Source organism: Papio anubis, chromosome 2 (genome assembly GCF_008728515.1).
Source record: "Papio anubis isolate 15944 chromosome 2, Panubis1.0, whole genome shotgun sequence".
Lineage (NCBI taxonomy): Eukaryota > Metazoa > Chordata > Mammalia > Primates > Cercopithecidae > Papio > Papio anubis.
The window spans coordinates 26148699-26171224 of record NC_044977.1 but is presented as its reverse complement, the minus strand read 5'-3'; the positions used below and the strand labels follow the sequence as shown (position 1 = coordinate 26171224).

The 22526-nt window shown below is 34.9% G+C and overlaps 1 long non-coding RNA gene across 2 annotated transcripts in view; it reads right to left on the bottom strand.

Moving 5' to 3' along the window:
- Positions 1-1152: 1152 nt before the first annotated feature.
- The window catches only part of LOC103881546, a 37116-nt gene continuing 15742 nt past the window's right edge, over positions 1153-22526 (bottom strand). Inside the window, exon 4 of one of the 2 annotated variants that reach the window (XR_004182038.1) lies at positions 1153-4896. This is a non-coding gene — a long non-coding RNA (uncharacterized LOC103881546). Of the gene's footprint in view, positions 4897-17087; positions 18067-22526 lie in introns of those variants that run through there. The other variant, XR_004182037.1, reaches the window with a different exon arrangement.

Sequence of the window (22526 nt, the reverse complement as noted above, 5' to 3'; positions counted from 1 at the left end):
ACTTCAAATTATACTCCAGAGCTATCGAAACGAAAACAGCAAGCTATTGACATAAAAACAGACACAAAGACCAAGAGAACAGAATACAGGACCCAGAAATAAATCTGTACATCTACAGCGAACTCATTTTTGACAAGGGTGCCAAGAACATACATTGGGGAAAGAGTAGTTCCTTCAATAAATGGTGCTAGGATATCTGAATATTCATATGCAGAAGAATAAAACTGGATCTCTACCTCTCACCATACACAAAAGTTAACTCCATATGGATTAGAGACTTAAATATCATACCTTAAACTACGAAACTACTAAAAGAAAACATTGGGGAAATTCTCCGGGTCATTGGTCTTGGCAAAGATTTCTTGATTGACACCCCATAAGCATAAGCAACCAAAGCAAAAATGGCCAAATGGGATCACATCAAGTTGAAAAGCTTCTTGCATAGAAAAGGAAACAGTCAACAAAGAGACAACCCACAGAACGGGAGAAAATGTTTGCAAACTATTCATCTGACAAAGAATTAATCCCCAGAATATATAGAAGCTCAAACCACTCTGTAGAAAAATTATGTAATAATCTTATTCTAAAATGGGCTAAATATCTGAATAGACATTTCTCAAAAGAAGACATACAGATGGCAAACAGGTATATGAAAATGTGCTCAACATCTCTGATCATCAGAGAAATGCATATAAAAACTACAATGAGATATAATCTCACTCTAGTTAAAATGGCTTTTATTCAAAAGCTAGTCAATAACAAATGCTGGTGAGGATGTGGAGAAAAAGAGAAGCCTCATACACTGTTGGTGGAAATGTAAATTAGTACAGTCACTATGGAGAACAGTTTCAAGGTTCCTCAAAAAGCTACATGATCCAGCAATCCTATTCAATCCCATTCCTAGGTATACACCCAAAAGAACAGAAATCAGTATGTCAAAGAGATATCCACACTCCCATGTTTATTGTAACATTATTCCTAAGAGCCAAGATTTGGAAGCAGCCTAAGTGTCTATCAACAGATAAATGGGTAAAGAAAATATAGTACGTATGCACAACGGAGTACTATTCAGCCATAAAAAGAATGAGATCCTGTCATTTGCAACAACGTGGATGGAACTGGAGGTCATTCTATTAAGTAAAATAACCTAGGCAGAGAAAGAAAAACTTCACATGTTCTCACTTATTTGTGAGAGCTAAAAATTAAAACAATTGAACTCATGGAGCTAGAGAGTAGAAGGATGGTTACCAGATTCTGGAAAGGGTAGTGGAGGGGTGCAATGGTGGGAAAGTGGAGACGGTAAATGGATACAAAACTATAGTTAGAAAGACTAAATAAGACTTAGCGTTTACTAGTATAACAGAGTGATGATACTCAAAAATTATTTAATTGCATATTTGAAAATAACTGAAAGAGAATAATTGGATTGTTTTTAACACAAAGGATCAATGCTTGAGGTGATAAATACTTGATATCTTATTTACTTTGATGTGATTATTACACATTACATGCCTGTATTACATAACCCATAAATATATATGCCTACTATGTATTTACAAAAATTTAAAATAAAAAAAGTTAAAAAGTGTGTATATGAAAGTGTATCTATTTAAATGTCCCAATCATGATCCTGCTATGACTAAAAGTGACAAAGATGAGTAACTTTATCCAAGACCAATATGTTGAACATTGCAACAGAATATACCTTTAAAAATACTGGAAGAAAGAGAAACAGTTGTGATACATTTAAAAAGTATAAGTTGAAATACTACTTTAAATAGATAACTTTGAAAAGTCTTTTTTTTTTTGTAGAAATTAAAGCAGTTTTGTTCTGATTATAAAAGTACTTCATATTAATTTTTTAAAATACTATATGATATATTAAAAAACTAATCATGATACTACCACCCAAAGACAATGCTAATATTTAAACTATTATTCAAAATTTGAAGAATTTCTTGCTTATTCTCAGAGCTAATATAGGCAGAAAATAAAAATAAATGAACATTTTCTCACAAGAGTTTACAAATTAAAACAATGAATCTATAAATGAAAGATGGAATATATTTCACCATATGTATTAGTGCATTCTCATGCTGCAATGAAAAAATGCCCAAGACTGTGTAATTTATAAAGAAAAGACATTTCATTGACTCGCAGTTCTGCATGGATGGGGAGGCCTCAGGAAACTTACATTCATGGCACAAAACACCTCTTCACAGGTGGCAGGAGAGAGAATGAATGTCGAGCAAAAGGGGAAGGCCCTTATAAAACGATCAGATCTCGTGAGAACTAACTCACTATCACAAGAACAGCATGGGGGAAAATGCCCCCATGATTCAATTATCTTCTCCTGGTCCCGCCCTTGACACATGGGGATTATTACAATTCAAGATGAGATTTATGTGGGGACACAGAGCCAAACCTTATCACCATAGGAATAACAATGTTGACTTCCTGTTACACATTCCTTAAGCTTCCGTGGACAGTGTAGTCTTAAGTTGACCCATGGACAGCATAAAACAGTTAAGCAGCAAACCTTCCCTGAATATGGTTAAAGAGACTGATTAAAGTTACCAGAGAGATTAATTGTGCATGGAAATGGGGGATTCTTTTCACTACTTCAGCTGTAAGTTGCCCCAAACTCCAGATTAGTCTATAAAACTCTTCTACTGTGTCAGGAAAAGATAAAATAAGAGAAAGAAATTGGGGCAGTACAATGAAACAGGAAAGGAAAATTTCTAGAAAATTTCTGTCCACTATCTTAGGCACTTTGGAAAATGTATTTTGTAGAACAAATATTTTTGTGTTTCAGCATTACACAAGTCTCTAGAGAAATAGCAAATTAGTGAAGATAATAAATTGAGTTTTTGCGGTAGAGTTGATGACAACTCTGAACTTAAAGTCTGACTTTTGAACAGGTGCAAAAAGCATTATTGAAAAAATATTTTTCATACATTTGTATAAAAGCTTAGAAGCACAAATTTGCCTGTTCCACAGTAGTCCAAAATAACACATGGGATAGCAAACCAAGTCTTACCGTAATGACAGTGACAAAGTCTCGGCAAAGCAGTGCAGTCATAGATCCTTCAGCTCTAACCAGTTATGGATGTTAATAGTTCCTTCTGTAAAATTAAAATCAGTACCACACACTATGAAACATTTATAGGACAAGCAAGGTATAATAAATTTAATACTATGATAAATGCATAATATTATAGACAAAGGAAACATGAGAGAAAGTCAGGGAGGAACAAGTAGGTGTGACCTGAGGCTTTTGTGGAAAACATATGAGTGAGTGTTATTTGAACAGGACCTGTGGGTTGCACAACATTAATAACTAGCAAGGGTTTAAGAGGACTTTTCAAAACTGAAACAGCAAAAATTAAATTGTACCAGTGAGCACACTGCTTAGAATGGATGGTGAGAAAACAGACCTTGGGCAAACAAAAGTTACATGATGACAGATAGTGGGAAAAAAGTGGGTAGAAGGTAAGTCAAATAATTTTGCATATTATAAAAAGTATTAGTATTGCAAGTAATAGGGTCAGAGTATATTCTTAGACCTGATTCTAACCTCTGGTTGATTTGAGACAAAGCTCTTGTCTACATATCATTTTCTTTCTCTGTAAAATGAGGTTATACATGGCTATTCTGGTTTAGAATATGCTTTAAATAAAAAATAACTAAAATGTATTAAATGCTTACTCTGTGAGCAGAGCCCTGCTTTGTAAGCATCCATTTGATACTTGCAACTTTATGAGATAGATTATGTCATTATTCCCATTTTAGAGATACAAAATTGATAATCAAAAACATTAATCAAACATTTCAGAACTAGCTGACTGTGAAAAAATGTGATGAGAGGAGAACATTTTAAGGTAAATAAGTCAGGCAACCATAAATAGGAAATAGTGCCTAGTGAGGGGGATTTTGAGTGGAAGCAAATCACTTAAGAACATAGTTGGAAAATCTATATCTATTGATGAGGGTGCCCCCAGTTTTTCTCTGGGTAGTGGGAACACAAAACAATGAAGCAGCCTAAGAGATATTTTAATGAGTTTTATTAAAAACAGTTATATAGGAATATTTAAAATAAGACTGGCAGAATTGGGTGTTGGAGAACAGTCAGGCACAGTTGAATTTTACAGCTAACTCCAACATTTAGTATCTGGATCCTGAACAAGATGCCTTGAACCTTAGTTTTCTCACCTATAAAATAAGAGTCATTATACCTACAATGCCAGGTAGTTTGAAGAGTGAAATTAAAGACTATTCAGAATGCCAGTATTGTCCCTGGCATTTCTTAATTGATAGCTGTTACCATCATGGTGATGGTGGGTATGGAATTTTCATCAAAACACCTTATAAGCTGAGGTAAGAATGATATCCTTTATTACGTATAGTATTAAAAATAAATCTTAATGGAACATTTACTATAAGGAGTCCACTGCTAACTATGAGAAAATACAAAGTAGTATGTGATGCTGACCCCTTATATTAATATTTTACGGTCCACCAGGAACACTAAGAAAATTGTATAAAGAGAAAACAAAAATTCAAATCAGCATATGATAAATGTGAAAAGAGAAGTATGAGTACAATGAGAGTAGAGAAATGAAAGACCTAATTTTCGGTTACAAGCTGAGGAGCATAAAAACCATGATCTGGCTTTAGGAAAATAGGTAGAATTTCAAAATACAGAGATGAGATCTTACCAGGCATAGGGACTGGAGGGAACAAAGGAACATTAATGAGGCAATGATAATACTCTGGTTGAAGCAGAAAGTACATACAGTAAGAATAATAAAAGTAAAGTTATACTTATTTGCCAATGGTTTTTGAATGATAGGCCAGCAATGAATTTTATCCTTCAAGAAACAGGGAAAGAGGCACCTTTAAGAAACAAAACAAAACAGAATGACATAAAAAGTTGGTGACGTAGGAAGATTAATATAGAGTAAAAATAAATTGGAAGTGTGGCAGTGGGGCAGGCTAATGCAATAACTGATGAAGTCAAGATAAAAAATATAACTTCTTTAGCCATAAGCTTTCATACAAAGATCCTTTATTTGGGGAAAATTATCCTTCATAATGTGTTCCCTTTAAATACTGATCTGTTTTTCTCCTTTAAGACCCAGAGTGCAGGAGGTATAACTGATATCAAAATTCCAAGGAAGGGATGAACAAGGTAGGAAGAAAACCCCAGGAGTCAAGTGAGAAGATAGGCACATATTGATTTGTGTGAATAGTATTTAAGAATTGTTTTTGGGCCGGGCGCAGTGAGTCACACCTATAATCCCAGAACTTTGGGAGGCCAAGGCAGGCGGATCACCAGAGATCATGAAGTTCGAGACCAGGCTGACCAACATGGTGAAACCCCATCTCTACTAAAAATAAGTATAAAATTAGCTGGGCATGGTGGCGGGTGCCTGTAATCGCAGCTACTTGGGAGGCTGAGGCAGGAGAATCACTTGAACCCAGGAGGCAGAGGTTGTGGTGAGCCAAGATTGTACCATTGCACTACAGCCTGGGCAGCAAGAGCGAAACTCCGTCTCAAAAAAAAAAAAAAAAAAAAAAAGAAAAGAAAAACAAAAGAATTGTTTTTGGTAGCTGTTAAGCCCAGAAATGTCCTGTATTTGTCTAAAACCACATTATCATAATTAGAGGAGAGAAAGAAGGAAAATAGGGGCATTATAACATAGCTGTTCTCAGAAATCCTGGGCTCAAGTTACATCTTACATTAGTTCTATAATACTAGGCATGCTGCATAACCTCTCTGTGCCTCAATGTTCTTATCTATAAAATGGTTACTTCATAAGGATATTGTGGCAACCAAATGACAACATGCATGAATCGACTAAAAAAAAATCTACCACATAGTAAATAGTGAATGATACTTAGCTTCTGTTGTCTTCTGTATCAATTATTTTTAGGTAAAATCCATTGTAATATTTCAAATATGTGTTAATGAGCACTTAGACCAGAATACTTAGGAGTGGAACTAAGAAAGTAGAGAAATAAAAGAATATTTTTGTAAAAAAAAAAAAAAAAAGATGGAGGGATTAACAAGATAATGTGGAATAAATGGAATAAAAAATAATAGCCTTTGATCTCATAGAACTAAGAAGACTGTAATGCTAGTTCTGAAATCTACCAATCCTAAATTCTTATATTAATATAATAAAAACCTGGGATTGGGATAAGTATTTGGTACTTGAGCCAAAGATAGGGAGTCACCATAAAAAGTCACTGTGGGATGCCAAAGGGCCAGTTTATTGTGGAAAAACAAATAGAGATAACTTCAGAGGGTTGAAGAGATACTTGAACAACACACAGTGTAGAGAATACACTAAGACAAAGAAAAAGAAGATGGAGCCAGAATATGCAATAGAAACCAAAAATGTGCTGTTTCAAAAATCAAATAGAAAAATAAGATCTCCACGTTGAGGGGTTTAACACTGTTCATTGATCCAAGTTCAGCAAAAATGGGAATTGAAGTAAAAACAAATAATGTGAATTGGAAATTACAAGCTAAGGATGTCCCTTAAGTATACAACATTGTTAGAGGCATGTGAAAGGAAGTCAATATAGAGTAATATGTGCCAATGGACAACAAGGAAATGAATTTCCAGTCATCTTTGCAAAAGCAAAGATCTGGGTAGAATCCAGATTTGATGGTGATTCTTAAGACACCTTGTATAATATTCTGACAAAAAATAATGCAAAATAATTAGGCCAGTATGTAGTTGATTGGATATCATGAATTGGTAGTGGTCAAGATCCACATGATTCTCCATTTTGCATGCTTGGCTGATATGGTTTTGCTGTGTCCCCACCCAAATCTCATCTTGAATTCACACATGTTGTGGAGGGACCCAGTGGGAGGTAATTGAATCATGGGGGCAAGTCATTCCCGTGCTGTCCTTGTGATAATTGATAAGTCTCACAAGATCTGATGGTTTTAAAATGAGGAGTTCCCCTGCACAAGCTCTCTCTCTCTTTACGTGCTGCCATTCATGTAAGACGTGACTTGCTCTTTCTTACCTTCTGCCATGATTGTGAGGCTTCCCTAGCCACCTGGAACCGTAAGTCCATTAAATGCTTGTTCCTGTATAAATTGCCCAGTCTTGGGTACATCTTTATCAGCAGGATGAAAACGGACTAATGCACTGGCCAATAAAAGAGAGCCTATTCAAGGATCAGAGTGGTGCCCTCTGAGCTCAAAACAGTGAGAGAGTCTTAGAGGAATAGCAAATACAGCATAGAAATAGCTGCTCACAGAGGAGGGTTAGCACTCAAATAATTTCTCTAACTGGTCTTAACTTCCTTTTTTCAAAATAGAACCAAGCAATGTCTTGGCAGCACACATTATAATGGTGGATACCTAATATTTTATAAGCAACTTGATTGTTTCTTAAGTTGGATTTAAGCCTGAAAATAATACGCATTTGGATTCTAAATAGGGACCAATAACAGAAGAACTATAACAATTAAATCGAAGTGTAACCCTCTGCTAACCCTTTTAACTGTCTCAGCCTGACAGTCTGAATTTGGCAGGGGACCTGCTTGGTCTGCTCCACCCTCCTGGCAAGTCAGCCATCTGGCCAGTTGCACCTGTCTCCAACAGCCCTACCAGTCCCATGAGTCCTATGGTGGTTTAAATGAAGTAGGAGCTAATGGGACTTGAATTACATCTGGAATGGAATGGAAATGTGTGAAAAGGAGGGCTAAGCAAAGCCAATTAGCTAACCCAGAATGGATAAACTAAACAGCGTAATTGGAAAGAATGGCAGGACAAGGTTAAACAAAATAGCAACAAGATGATGAATGTACTTTAAAAAAAGAGGCAGACAAGTTTATGGTCTTGGGGGAAAAAACAGAACTCCATCTGCCTATTCAAGAGGCTCCAGCTTCTCATTCATATTAAAGATAATTGTGAACTATGCTCTAGCAGCACTGCTGAAACAAATTGCTTCAGGGAACAGGCTTCTACTCTCCTAACCTCCGCTTGATGACTTGCTGTACATAATGAACGCTGTGCTGCTGTCAAAGGAACAGAATCTGTGCCTAGAAGAAATTAAAGTAAAAGAAGAGAAAAGCGTCCAAAATAGCATATCATTCCTCCCTGCCGAAGCAATGATGATTTTAAAAGTAGAAATTGCTGAAATGGTCTAGAGGTAAATTTTATCTCACTTTGCACATTATTTTGCACTGTCACAATCTCTTAGCCATTACTATAGTTTCAGCCATTATTTACTGCCCCTCTTCCTAGTTGCACAAGTTCATACCAGCAAAATATATAGCACATGATTAAAATTGATTTTGTTTTCTATACTGAAATACTAAGGAATATGTGGCATAGTTATATATACAGCATGCACACTGTTATGATAGTTTGTGAAGTTTCACAACCTTGTAATAGCCCTGACTGTAAAATAATTAATTAATAATAAATAATAATTGTAAATATATAAATAATAAATAATAATAATTAATAATCTCAGATGCCAAAAATATTAAGACTAAGACCTTTTGGAATCACTTGATCCAAAAGTTAATCAGTAAACAAATGACATATTGAAATTATTCTACATGTGTATGCGTGTCTGTATATTCAGTTATCTGTTTATCAATTTTTCATCAGGACTAACAAGTTAACAAAAAAACTAAATGTCTTAAGTGTAGATTATTTTTGTTAATCAGGATGTCTCTGAGCTACACATTTTAGAAAAAAATAAGAAGTAACTATATTCTATAATCTCATGGTTATATAAAAAGTTCACGTGCCCCTACATTTACTAAGTTTTGCTTCTTCATGCAAGTCCAGAACATTTTAAAGAGCTTAGTTGTCGCAAAATCTAAAAATTTTCTGCATTTTCAAACAAATTTTCCTTCTCCAAATATTTTAACTCATATAACCATTTTAACTCATTTTGACTCATGATCATTTGGGCACTTAGCAAAAGTAATAATTTTGGTAGAAGGGAAAAGTTTTAAAATCTGAAAAGAATGATTATCAGTGGCTATGTGTTGTATATGTGTTTGTGTGTATGTGTATGTGTGTGTGTTTAATTCCAGATAATGTAGATACTGTCATGAATTTGGTGATTATATTTCCATCTTCACATTATATTTCTGTACTTCAGGTCTTCAACTCGAAAAAATGTTTTATTTGAACATCATGGCAACATATAATAAAACAAGACAATTAACATAAACTCACACAGTGGTTTCCTTGGGAGCAGTTTGAGATATACATGTTTTGTTTTGTTTTTGTCCTTCATATGAACTCCTGAGATATCTTTAGTCCATCAAAAAGAAAGAGAAAACTATTTAAATTTGTGAGAACTACTATCAGAAAGAAAAGCAAATGATTTAACTGCAGAAATATTTCATCTGAGATTATCATTTCTTTATTGTAGCTGGTCCCTCACATACACACAAACATGTGCATAAAATTTCTATATTGGCATTACTTTTCCTCTTTTAAATTGGCTTGATATATTTCTTTTATCAGTGACTTATAAAAGAAAACTTTGATTTAGAAATGATTGCAGCCACTTAAAAATTCATTTATTTACTGTAAAGTTCTCAAATAATCTTGCTTTATCTGGGATATTCTGCATAAGGAAATAAAATGAGACCAACAGGGCTAAATGCCAAGAGAAACCAGTCATTAAACAAGCCCAGAGAAGTTGCCAAACCTTCTACACTGTTAGACAGAAGTGAAGAGAAAGGCTGAAATGGTAATGCAAACACTGAATTCTAACTTCACGCTTTTTTCAAGACTCAAAGATTTTATTGTCATTAGGGAGAATTTAAGATAAACTACATAATAAAATACTTGTTTGGAAGTCAAAAGGCTTAAATTCAGGTCTGAGAGAACTTAAGGTGGATTTGCAGATTAACCAGTGTACTTAATCTAATCTATATGAATTTTCTTTGTAAGCTGACTCATTTTCTACATCTTTCCTCTCTGTATTTGTGGACTAAAAACTCTCTCCTTTTAGCTATTATAAGACATGAATTCAGTGATATTAATGAAAGAATTTGTGGAATTTGAACTTCATAAAGAAATGTTATGATTATAGTCATCTTCACATTTTAAGAAGTTCTTGCAAATACTAATAGGGCCTCACAATAGAAGCAAAAAAGAATTTGAACATGGAGACAAAGTACTGGTTGATTTTAAAGCAAATTAAGGAGTTGTTTTGGACAAAAGCTATGCATCTATCAGAAGAATACATTACTCCAACCGTGGGATTGACTCGAAGATAGTGTATTAAATTTGAATATTAATTGAAGTGGTGCCAATCCTTCTTTTGACTATAGGGAATTCGGGGTGAAGTGGATAAGAAAGGTGATTATACTGAATAGTGTTGCACAGAAAACATCACGGGTTCCATATCTCTTGATAATTGGATATCTCTTTCCTTCTCATTCTCCAAGGAGATAGAGATTTTGAAAATATCTCTTCCTCTGTCATTCTACCAATAAAAATAATTTAAAAATAACAATAATAACACAATACAGTAGAGCCACTAGTAGACATGGATGAATCACAAAGGTTAACGGAGAGCTGTAACATTATAGAAACACGACCAACAATTTGCAAATTATGCTAAGTGATAACGAAACCTGTGGTTTGAAAAACTTCCATCATACTAAAAACTTAATAACAGGGACCTGAAAGTTAAGAAGCTGCCTTCCTAACATAAATGATGTGGGACAAGGCAATATTCTGAAAGAACTGTTTTCTTACATATACTTGTTATGGGTTATTGTCAGTTGTTTAGACCAAAGGAACTGAAGACTGAGAGTGAAATCCTGTGTACTAACTGTCACTTCATGCTATATGGGTGCTTCTCAATCTCCCTCAACAAAACTGTGTTATCTCTGAAAGATCTTACTTTAAGAGCCTCCTCTTTCTGTTACTAAACATAGCTGATCTAGGAAAAACAATGTAACTAGTTTTCAAGATGTAGTTTCCAATGTAGTAAAAACCAAGTAAAGAGTACTCCTTTCCAAATGTTATTTTAAAGTTATTTTCATTAGATATGGAACATTACAAAACAGTAAAGTAAACAAAGACTGCTCTAAACTGAAGATACAAAACATCATAGTCAAGACTAGTATAATGAAACATATTTTAGAAGCCAAAGCTTCAAAGCCCTTGGACGGTACTAGTTTTCACCTTTGGCATACCTTGGCAAACACAATGATGCCAAGTCCAGAAATACGACTTTTCTCACCCAAATTTGCCACTAAGCAATTCCTTAGTAATGCTTTTTAGCCAGAGATTTTACTGATGCCATAGGATGAAAAGTATGAATACCAATAAGCCCGTCATTGATAATACCATCAACTCATATTGCTTTCAGCTACTGGGGACAATTTCTTCATTAAATCCCAATTCTTTTTCTGGACAAAGTCTTTTTCATAACCAACGAACCAGTAAATAAAGCCTCACATTGTTTAGAAAACTATGCCTGCCATGGAGCCTACATTTGTCAGACCATACCCCCGGAGAGTCCCATTGATCAGGCCTTGTCAGCTTGCATTACTCAGGCTCAATAATACCGCCTCACAGGCTTCAGCTCTACACCCCGCCTGGAGCTCCCTGATAGACTGTTCCTTCTTGCACAAATTCCTAAGGGGCCCTTTGAGAAATGCTTTATTGAGGACTCTGGTGAAGAAAACAGCACCTTAATGAAAGACATGGACGAGAGCACAATTAACCACTATCCAGCCCATTACTGTTGCCATCAGTAATTTTATCCATTTGTCACTTATGAGGATGACAGGGAAGCTTTTTTTAACTGGAAGCATAGGAGGTAGGAGAAACTATTAAAGTAAAATTAAAGGATGAAGTGTGTTTCAAAAGCAGTTTTAATAGAAAGGTGTTCTATCTTCTTTACTTAAACAAGCCCCAATCCATGGTCTCTCAGTTGGTTTAGTTAGATTAAGGAAAACAGCCTCAGGAGAACAGATAGCAAAGATGGAACAAAGGCCAGAGATTGTCAGGAAAACCATTTAGCACAAGAAGTAAATGTTTGTTTTAATTGTGACAAATGTTGTTAGTAGAGAATCAAGATGTGGTAGATTTAAGCTCTTTGTCATTGCAAACATCCTAAACACAGAACTAGAGTGGGGGATCACTTAATTCATGGGAATGCATCCTGGAATTAAAACTGACAGAAACGAAAAGCAGAGATTGATGACAAATAAGCTCTCTTACAAGGTCCTCCCTGTTCTTTTCCAATTTTCCTAATTCTGGCTTCTTTGAGAGAATTAAAATAAATGAAAAGATGAAAAGAGTGCTTATTTATACCTGCTTTAAAATGCTAAGCACACGTACACACACACTCCCCATTCACCCTTATTCTACTACTATATGCAGCTGCTGCTCTGCTTCTAATTGCCTTTGCAGAGCAACAAAAGAAGTAAATGACTTTGTTTTAGTTAAGTTGCAAATCAGATTCCTCCCAGCTATGGTGGCATCTGTGGGCTTAGGACCCCTTTGGAATGACAGTGTCCAATTACTGACAAACACTGCTCTTCTCCCAAAGGAAAACAGAAGTCAGGGGATCTGTGAGGCAGCACATGGCCAACAATTTGGGGGTTTGGTTACCTTTTGACATCACAATATTTATTTAGTGCTAATGGTGATAAAATATGTTCCTACCCAGATGGAATTATAAATGTACAGGTTTTAAAAAGCCCGTGCAAATTCTAGATGAAAGGAATCTGTCCAGTTAATTTTCTTAAACAAATTTATAATTATTTGGAAAGCCCAATTGTCAAGATGTTCTTTGATATTTATGGAAGAATCACACACTTTACCCTGATTTTCAGGATCGCATCTTTTCCCCACTAAATACACAGCTCACTGAATGTTTATGCAAGTCCACAATTGCATGTTAAAAATTCTGAAATCCAAGAGCTTCAAAATCTTAAAATTTATTTTAATGTATTTTGGTGGCAAAATTTGACTAACTTGAACTTAATTAGGCATTGAAACATCACCTTAACTTATAAAAGATAGGCACATTCTTCATTTATCTGCCTAGTATTAATATTTATATTTTGTATTCCAGTATCTTTAATTATAGGGCACTATTCTAGGCTTAGAAGGGTATTATGTAATATATACTACATGCTCTGTATTGCCTTTGTCAGATTGGAAGACTACTTAATGCTGAAATATCTGTCTCCAAGGAATTTGGTTGTGAAACTGCACTCTCATTCTACCACCTGATCCCAATTTCTCTTATAATTATGGTGTTTAGCTTGGAAGTTTCAAGATAGCAACTTATCTTTTTTTTTTTCTGTAAAAAACACAGACCACTTCTGCTTCATTATTTCTTTTCCATTCTTTCTTGAGCCTTCTCAACCTAAAGAAGCCTCAGGCTAACCCTAAAAGGATTAAATAAAGATAATTCTAAAATCTTAACTATAAGCAATCTAAAATAAGTAAGTTATAAGCTTAATTTTACTTAAAATGTACTTATTCATGCATATTTATCTCTAAAAAGTTATTTTAGATTGAACCATTTGACTCAGAATAATATTTGAAAAATATGTAACACTTGCATTATCATTAAAATAATAAAGCAGATAGTTACATGTTATGTACCCTCCTTATGTAACAAAAGTTTCTGTTCAGATTTAACAGATAAGAAATAGCTTGGAAGATATGAGGAGATACTAACTGAGAGTAAATAAGGTTTAGGAAACTTAAAGTTTTGACTCTTTTAAAATTATAAAGAATATTCTTTTAGATGAAACTTTCCATTGTGTTCTTCAGGAGTGTTGAATCATAGATTCCTAGTATTAGTAGCCTTTTTTAAAATCTACTTTTCATGGGAAGTCGCCTCTGCACAATATCCTGACAAGTGATCCACCGGTATCTCCATCATGGGATAAACTGTGTCCCAAAATTCATCTGTTGAAGTCCTAATGCCTCTCCTGCTTTTGGAGTTCAGGTACAAGTGACTAGCATTAACATTAAAATAGAGATCCTAAGACTGACAGAACAGACTCTGTAGCAATGAGATACCAACTCCAGCATGACCCTGGTATAACATCAAATGACAGGTAACAGGCCCTAAAAGGAAATCAAAATATTTTACCCCAAGGTATTTTTCTTTGACATGTTGTGAAATAGCCCTGCAAAGCTGTCTCTTGTAGGGAAATTTTTCGTTCTATAGAGCATCCCCTTCCCTTACTAGGTCTTTCTTAAAGCATAACTCCTTCCATAGCAGACATTCACATCTGTTCTCTATGAAGCCTGTAACCAGGAGGCTTCATCTACATGACAAGAACCTTGGCTTGCACTGTCCCCACCACCACCCTTACTGTAACTCAACCTGATTTCACCTTTTCAGGCAGAGTTTAATGTTTTCAACAAATTGCCAGTCAGGAAACCTCGAAATCCACTAGGAAGCACACCCTTCCCCTGCTCCACCCTTTGCCTTTCTGGACCAAACCAATGTATAGCTTATATGTATTAATTTATGTCTTTGCCTGTAACTTATGTCTCCCTAAAGTGTATATAATCAAGCTGTGACCCAACCACCTCGAGCACCTGTTCTTAGGACTGCCTGAGGTTCATAGGTCATCATCTTTCGATTAGCCCGTTCTCACACTGCTATGAAGAAATACCCAAGACTGAGTAATTTATAAAGAAAAGAGGTTTAATTGACTCACAGTTCCTCAGGGCTTGGGAGGCTTCAGGAAACTTACAATCATGACAGAAAGCACCTCTTCACAGGGTGGTAGGAGAGAGAAATGAGTACACACAGGGAAATATCCTCCCATAAAACCATCAGATCTTGTGAGAACTCACTCACTTTCATGAGAACAGCATGGGGCAACAGCCCCCAGGATCTAATCAGCTCCCATGAGGTCCTACCTCCAACACGTAGGGATTACAATTCAGATTACAATTCAAGATGAGATTTGGCTGGAGACACAGAGCCAGACCATATAAATTTTTAACCTTTGTAAACTAAACTTCTAAATTGGTCGAGATCTGTCTCAGGTACTGTTTGGTATATACTTCACAGCCATACTTAGATTATTATTAAATTGAAAAACTGGGGACTAGAGCCTAGCCAAGTTTACACCTAAATTTGATCATCATGACCATGTAATATAACAGAATCATGGGGTAATATTAAGACACAAAGGTCATAAGGGCCATCTATGAATAATGCCTACCATACCACTGAAATTCCTAAAGCCAGAGAGGAAATAAACCACTTTACAGAAACCTTCTCATATATCAGAACACTTTAGATTTCCCAGAGTACAAAGAACCCTACTAAGGATTAGCTCACATTAAAAAATTATATAATAAAGGAGGAAACTATCTACTATGAGGGAGAGTTTGTGAAAGCAACAAAGAGGGAGACTAGCACCCAAGAATTGGAAATAATAATTTTAGTCTAAATGATAATATTAATACCCAAGTGGTAAATGATTAAGATTTAAAAAATAGAAATCACAATGAAAGCACTAAGGGTGTAAAAGAAAGGTAGGTAGATTTAAGTTAGGAACAAAGTCAACATTAAGAAATATAGCCCCTGAAATGATAAATAATTATAAAGACAGTAAGTACATTTTACAGACTGTTAGATGGTAAGTTCCATTGAGACAATAAACCAGGGAAAGATGACCTTGAAAAAAAAATCATATAAAATGTAACTCAGAAGTTAAGTTAGAAGTGACCTGAAAAGAAGTTTTATAATGATAGATTAAGTAACGTATGTCTAATACAGTTTCATAATAAACAGAAAGAGTGAGAGACAATATTCGACACAATAAAGGCCCAGACACTTTTGAGGACACATAGAAATCTTTAAAATAATTCCAAAAATTACAAGGTACTGCAGTGGTCTGAAAAGTTGCATCTCTCCAAAATTTATACATTGAAACATAATCCCTAATATGACAGTGTTAGAAGATGAGGTCTTTAAAAGGTGATTAAGTCATGGCAGCTTTGCTTTCATGAATGAGATTAGTACCTTCACAAAAGAGACTCCGGAGAGCTGTCTAGCCCCACCCTGTGAAGATGCAGCAAGAAGGAACTGAATGTGCCCTTGACAAACACTATATCTGCCAGCAGCTTGATCCCGGACTTCCCAGCCTCTGGAACAGTGAGAAATAAATTTCTGTTGTTTATAAGCTACTCAGTCTATGGTGATTTGTTACAGCAGCCTGAGAAGACTAAGACAGTTATATACAAAAATAATAATTAGGCTAAAAGTAAAACTTTCCAGAGAAGGATAAAATAATATCTGGTGCCACTGTAAAATGACTGTCAACTTTGAGCTCCAGTCATTTCTATGGACTCAATCCAGAAAGAAGTTAAATGATGCTTTTACTCAAAGACTCTGAGAGTTTACCATTTAAGAAATGGACTTTAGTAGCAAGGAACCTGTCATAAAAACACAGTAGGATGCAAGAAGAAATGAGCGAAGAAACTGATGAAGATGTTTATAAATTTAAACAAGCACTGACTGGCACTTATACTACTTATACTGCTACTGACACTATTAATAATACTAATAATAACCAATTGGGAAGAGGTAATGATTAATAACAAGATGAAACTAAAATCTTAAAAAATAAATATTAGGGAATATGGGAAGATAGAATACTACACAGAATTTCAAATTAATTGTATCAACAGGAATACATCATGTCATGTTGAATGAAAAAATGTTGAAGAAATGTGAAGTAATGGTGAGTAAGGAAAGCAAGATGCAGAAAAATATGGCTAGTATTATACCATGCCTTTTTATTTTAAAATACAAAAACTATACAAAATATTCCTTTGAATGTATACATACATGATACAACTATTTTTAATGTTTGGGAAGGTACATGCCAACCTTAGAGCACTCAGTTTGTTTGAAAACGGTCCGAAAGAAATGAAAACAAGGAAGGGGTACAAAAGTGTCCTCAGTTGTTAACAGTAGTATTTTATGTCCTAAAAAATTAAAATAATTAAAATGTTTGAAACAAACATTGCAAAATACTAACAATTTTTAAATAGCGTTCTCTGTTATGCTATAATGTATAATACCATGCATATTTTAAAGAAATATTTCTTAATAAAGAAAAATACATTGAGCATCAATAAACAAGATGAATTGGAAGTGGTCTAAGAAGTAAAATCAGAAGACAGTTACAATTCTATTACAGTAATCCATGCAAGATGATCTATGATGTGTCCCCAAAAAGGGAAAACAAATGAGACTTTTCAAATGTAGAATCAATGTGACTTGATAATTTTGTATGAGTGGCAGAGAAGAAGGTCAAAGAATGACTCTGAGTTTGTAATCCTGGTAAATGAAGTGAATGTTAGTGCTTTCAACTTACTGAGAAACAGAAAGCTGTAAAGTCTTGATGGAATTTTCCAAAAAGTATCTGGAAAAATGAATCTGGCGTGTAGACAGTTTGGAGTCAAATAAATGAATGGATGGATGCATAAATGGATGGATGGATGGATGGACTGATAACTACTTGTATACCTATTCATCCATTCTTCCTTTATTCTTTCTAGTCTTCTGTCTTTCTTTCGGTTCTAATAAATCAAAAGGCCTAATTTGTTGCCTCTAAAATTTTATTTGCTTCATTTTATGTTACTTTAAATTATTTAATGTGTTTTATTTTTCTTTTGAATTTAATTATTTTCCTGACACACTCTGCTTGCATTTCTTCCTGAAGCTTTTAAAACATAAACAAGAAAATCATGAAAGGAGCTATAGATGATTATAAAGAGCAGAAATATGGACCTTATAATCAGAAAAGTAACCTATACCCACAGATAACTCAACATTTCATAATTTAACTCAATCAACTTTCCTTCAAGCTAGAATTTCCATTTGAAGTTATTACTTTTCCCTCTCTGCTGTCTCCAATTATAGCAAACTTTCACCAGTTGGTAATTCAAAGAAATTTTCTCTAACAAGGAAAGTTTACTTACCATATGAGTGTTCTCTAGATTATAGTCTGTTGATGGAAATTGATATAAACTCTTGGAGAGTAGATCGCCTTTGAGATAGTTAATTTGAAAATTCATTAGAAATAATTTTGAAATGCTCACACTATAGCTTTAAAGATCTTTAAAAATCAAACTCTGCTTTTCTCTGCATGCAATTTTATTAATTTGCCTCTGCTTTAGAATGGCATTTCTCTAATCTTTGACTATTTGATGTCCTTGAACCCAAGTCTTTGAGTACTTTTAATTCCTCTTTGATGTCTTTTCCAATTCCCCAGGAAGGACTTCACCAAAGTTTTCCACATGCTGAACAGTGAACAGTAAATAACCACACACTTTTGGAAATGAACTTGATACTTGTCATCACTAACTGTCTCTAGTAGTTCTTAGAGTAGGAATTGTGGTTACTAAAATTCCTCTGTAGCAACAGTGGGATGTTTAAAAGATGCTAGTCACAGAACTACAAACTTTCTGAGCTAGGAATATAGTTAAGATATTTACTTTATAACAATACAGTTTTTTTTTCAAATAAAGAAGTCAATAGAATCAAATCTATTTTTTTCTGAAAGGAATTGATGAAGAGACATTAATGGAGAAATGACCAAAAATAATATATTGGGATAGAAAGTCATTCTACCTAGAACTTAGGCAAAGCTGCTGAACATAAACATGTGAATTGTTTCTCATTGCAATCTTTCATTCATTCAACACAATGACAGAGTACTAACCTCATGTTAGGACCTATACCAGACCCAATACTTTGATGGCAGAAAACTCGTCCCAGCAAAGTTGCAACAGATGGCAAAATATGCTGAATAGACCCATCTTTTCTGCTTCAACAAGTTTCTCTTATTCAAACCATGTCTTGGAGGATTATAGCTAAATTACACTTGTGAAAAATTATCTCATTCTTTTCATTGAATAATTTATTATTATTAGAAATTCCTCACCATCAGTCAGCCAGAAGCAATTGCCCCTCCCCATTGTGGGGGGGGTGGGGGTGTCCCAGAAATGTAGGGACCATTGCTGTTTCAGTCCACTTTACACTGACTTCCAGGATGTGTCCCAATAGCTCCTCTATACCAACCTCTGTTGCTTCTTTTATTTAGGCTACCAGGGAGTTTCAAGGAGGGTGATTGAGAATGGTAGTGGAGACCTTGAACATTTAAGTCAAAGGCAGCATTCCTATTCTAGTATCACAGTGTCATATTTCTCTTGAGGGCCCAGTAGTAGCATTAAGGATTTAGGTCTTCCCTTCTTCCAACATTAGCTTTCAAGTCTCACTATATTACCACCACAACCGCATTCCACTATCAAATCTCAAGCAGATTCTTCTTTTGTGTAAGTATTCAAATATGTTAGATTCGTCTCAGAATATTTACTGTAATTTATAACTAAATATTCCCATAGTTATTTAATTAATGTCTTTCTATTCATAAACTATAAGCTCCATGAGTTCAGGGAGCATGTCTGTTTTCTCACCACTATATTTTCAGAGCTATCAAATAGCTGGAAGAAAATATATTCTACTTAGAATCTGTAGAATAAACTATGATGATTGAAATATTGCAGGCTATTAAGTAGACAGAAAGCTTAACAAAGATGTAATATCATATTTATCTTTCAGTCTCTTACTGTCTCTAGCCTAGCATCCTGTGTAAAATAGACACTCAATATATTTTAAATTGAAACAAAGAGAAAAAAAAGCCACGATTAAGCCAGCTACTTGAGAATTTTTTCAGGATTTCCTCTGTGTGACAGGGTTATGGTAACCAGAAGCTCTGGAATCACATCACGGTTTAAAGGCAAAGAAAAAGCTTTCCTTAGTGTTCACATAAAATGCCAGATAATCACTCCAATTTGTGTAACTTGGTCATATGACTTTCCCTGAACCAATTCTGTGGTCAGGAGGATGAAGTGTTGGGATTGGTTGGTTAAATCCTCACTATGATTGGTAACACAAAGAAAATCAAATGGAGTGAGAACTAGTTGATTCCTACGGAAGCCGGGTTGTTGTTACCCAAAGAAAACGGAATGTGAAGTATTCACCATCACTGCCATCATCAACAACCAGCATTCACTGCAGTGTGTATGGGGATATAGTAAGTAGAAAAGCTGAGGGTGTGGGGAGAAGGTGAAATATTTCCATTAATTATTTGTAATCTGAAAGGCTATACTTAATTAGCAAGCAGATTCCTTCTCAATTTACTAAGGAGACAACATTTTTTATGCAAAATCAGTTTCAGGCAAACTACACTGTTAATGTTTAAAATAAAAACTAAATATAACTGCTGTTAGGGCTGAAGGTTGTGACCCTTCTATTATGAGTACCGATAAGAAACTTGCTTCTGCTCTGACTTCAAAACATTTTTTTTTTTAATTTAGAGTCTTAAGAAATATCGAGTTTCCCTAAAAACATTCTCCTTAAACAAAACTATTGTGGATTTTTAAAAGCCACTTTCAAATAAAAGTGCTGACTTTTTTCTTTGCTAAATGGAAACCTTATGTTATACGTGGTAATAAATGTAGGTTTACAGTGATTCTTTTTAGTAGGACTACCCAGGGAATCAGAAAAAATAAAAAAAATAAAAGGTTACTCTTTTGCAAAAACTAAATAGAAGACCAGGCCTCAAAGTTTGGAATTATGTTTGAAATGATTTTTAAAGGGATTGAATATTGGTTTAATTAAGGTTCTCCCTCTGTGAACAAGAAGTTCCTCATATTTTTCCTATTCGCTTCACCTCTTCACCTAAAGAAAATTTAGCTTTTTAATCCTGAGAAATCAAGATTTGCTAATCTTTCCAACTGCCATTGTACTTCTCACAGAACATAAAAGCTTTTACTGCAAAGTGAAATACACTTTCTTCTCTGTTTTAATTCATTCCATTCCCTTCTCAAAACTTTATTTATTTGTGGCCGGGCGCAGTGGCTCACACCTGTAATCCCAGCACTTTTAGAGGCTGAGGTGGGTGGATCATGAGGTCAGGAGTTCAAGACCAGACTGGCCAGCATGGTGAAACCCCATCTCTACTAAAAATACAAAAATTAGCAGGGCATGGTGGTGCATACCTGTAGTCCCAGCTACTCCAGAAGCTGAGGCAGGAGAATCGCTTGAACCCGGGAGGTGGAGGTTGCAGTGAGCCAAGATCATGCCACTGCACTCCAGCTTGGGCAACAGAGCAAGACTCCATATTCAAAAAAAAAAAAAAAAAAAAAAAAACCACACACACACAAAAGAAAATACCCCCAAAACTTTATTGATTTGTTTACCTAACCTCCCCATAGCTCCTTTACATGGCTGTTACGTTTTACCACTTTTTCAATGTTTAGTTTTAGAGCTGCCCTTCTGCCTAATATTTATCCCTAATTTGCCCATAACCCTAGCCACTCTGGACATTCCATTATGCCTCAGTTTCCAGAGAGGTGTGTCTCCAGGTGACCTGAATATGTTCCTTTTCTCTTCTGCTGATTACTGGCAACTGACAACCTCCCACAGAAAAACCTCGGTGTCTGTCTTCCTCTCTTCATTTCCTTTCAAATTCCACCTGGCATCAAATTCATATCTAATCACTTTTAGCTCAGCGTCTTCATTTCTACACACTAATTAATTCTCTTCTTGACCCAGAATTAACATTGTTCAAAGAATGTCACCAAGTGGTTAGGCTATAGTGTCAAATTCTGACATAAAACGAAATGTATTTGTAGAATATTTTTATTCTAAGACTGTGTCATTTCTACTGGATTTCTGAAGCAAACAACTAGAGAATGATTTTTTGACTACAGCCCCACTTAAAGTGATGAACTACTAATTAGTTGAGTGATTTTGGACATGTTCTCTCTCTTTCATTATAAAATGGAGGTAATAAATCAACTAATCTATAAGTTCTCTTGAAGTCCCAAAAGTCAAGGTATTAGGGTAATTAACACTAAGTATCATAGCAAATAACTTCAAGATTTTAATAGCTTTACACAATGAAAGTTTATTTCTTGCTCACATCGCAGCACAGTGCAAGTCAGTTAGCTTTCCTGGTTGAGTCTATTCTAAGCAAAAACCCAGGAATCCAGGATCCAGGATTATGTACCTGATTTGTCGGTAAAGTTAGTTTATGTTTTCTTCTGCCTGAATGTGTAATATTTCATAGCTCATTATCATCTCTACCAGTCAGTGGGAGGAAATATTTTCAGTGGTTTTATTTAAGACATTAAGGCAATAACATAGCAATTATTGCCTGAAATAAGATTTGGGTCTCATATCTATACAGATGAAAATTTTCAATGCATAACCAGTAAGCATTGTTAAAAGCACCTAATAGTGAACCACTGCAAGTTCATATTTCCAAGATAATTATATCTAAAAGCCAAGACTCTCCATATTGAACTGTATGAGGTTCATCCAATAACTCAACTCTCTGTGTTGTTTCCTCATTTATTAAATATTCAGGTTATCTCTTTGGTCTCTTTATCTAAAATTGTTGCTTTATATTATTTAGGAAGGGATCCTCATATTTTATAA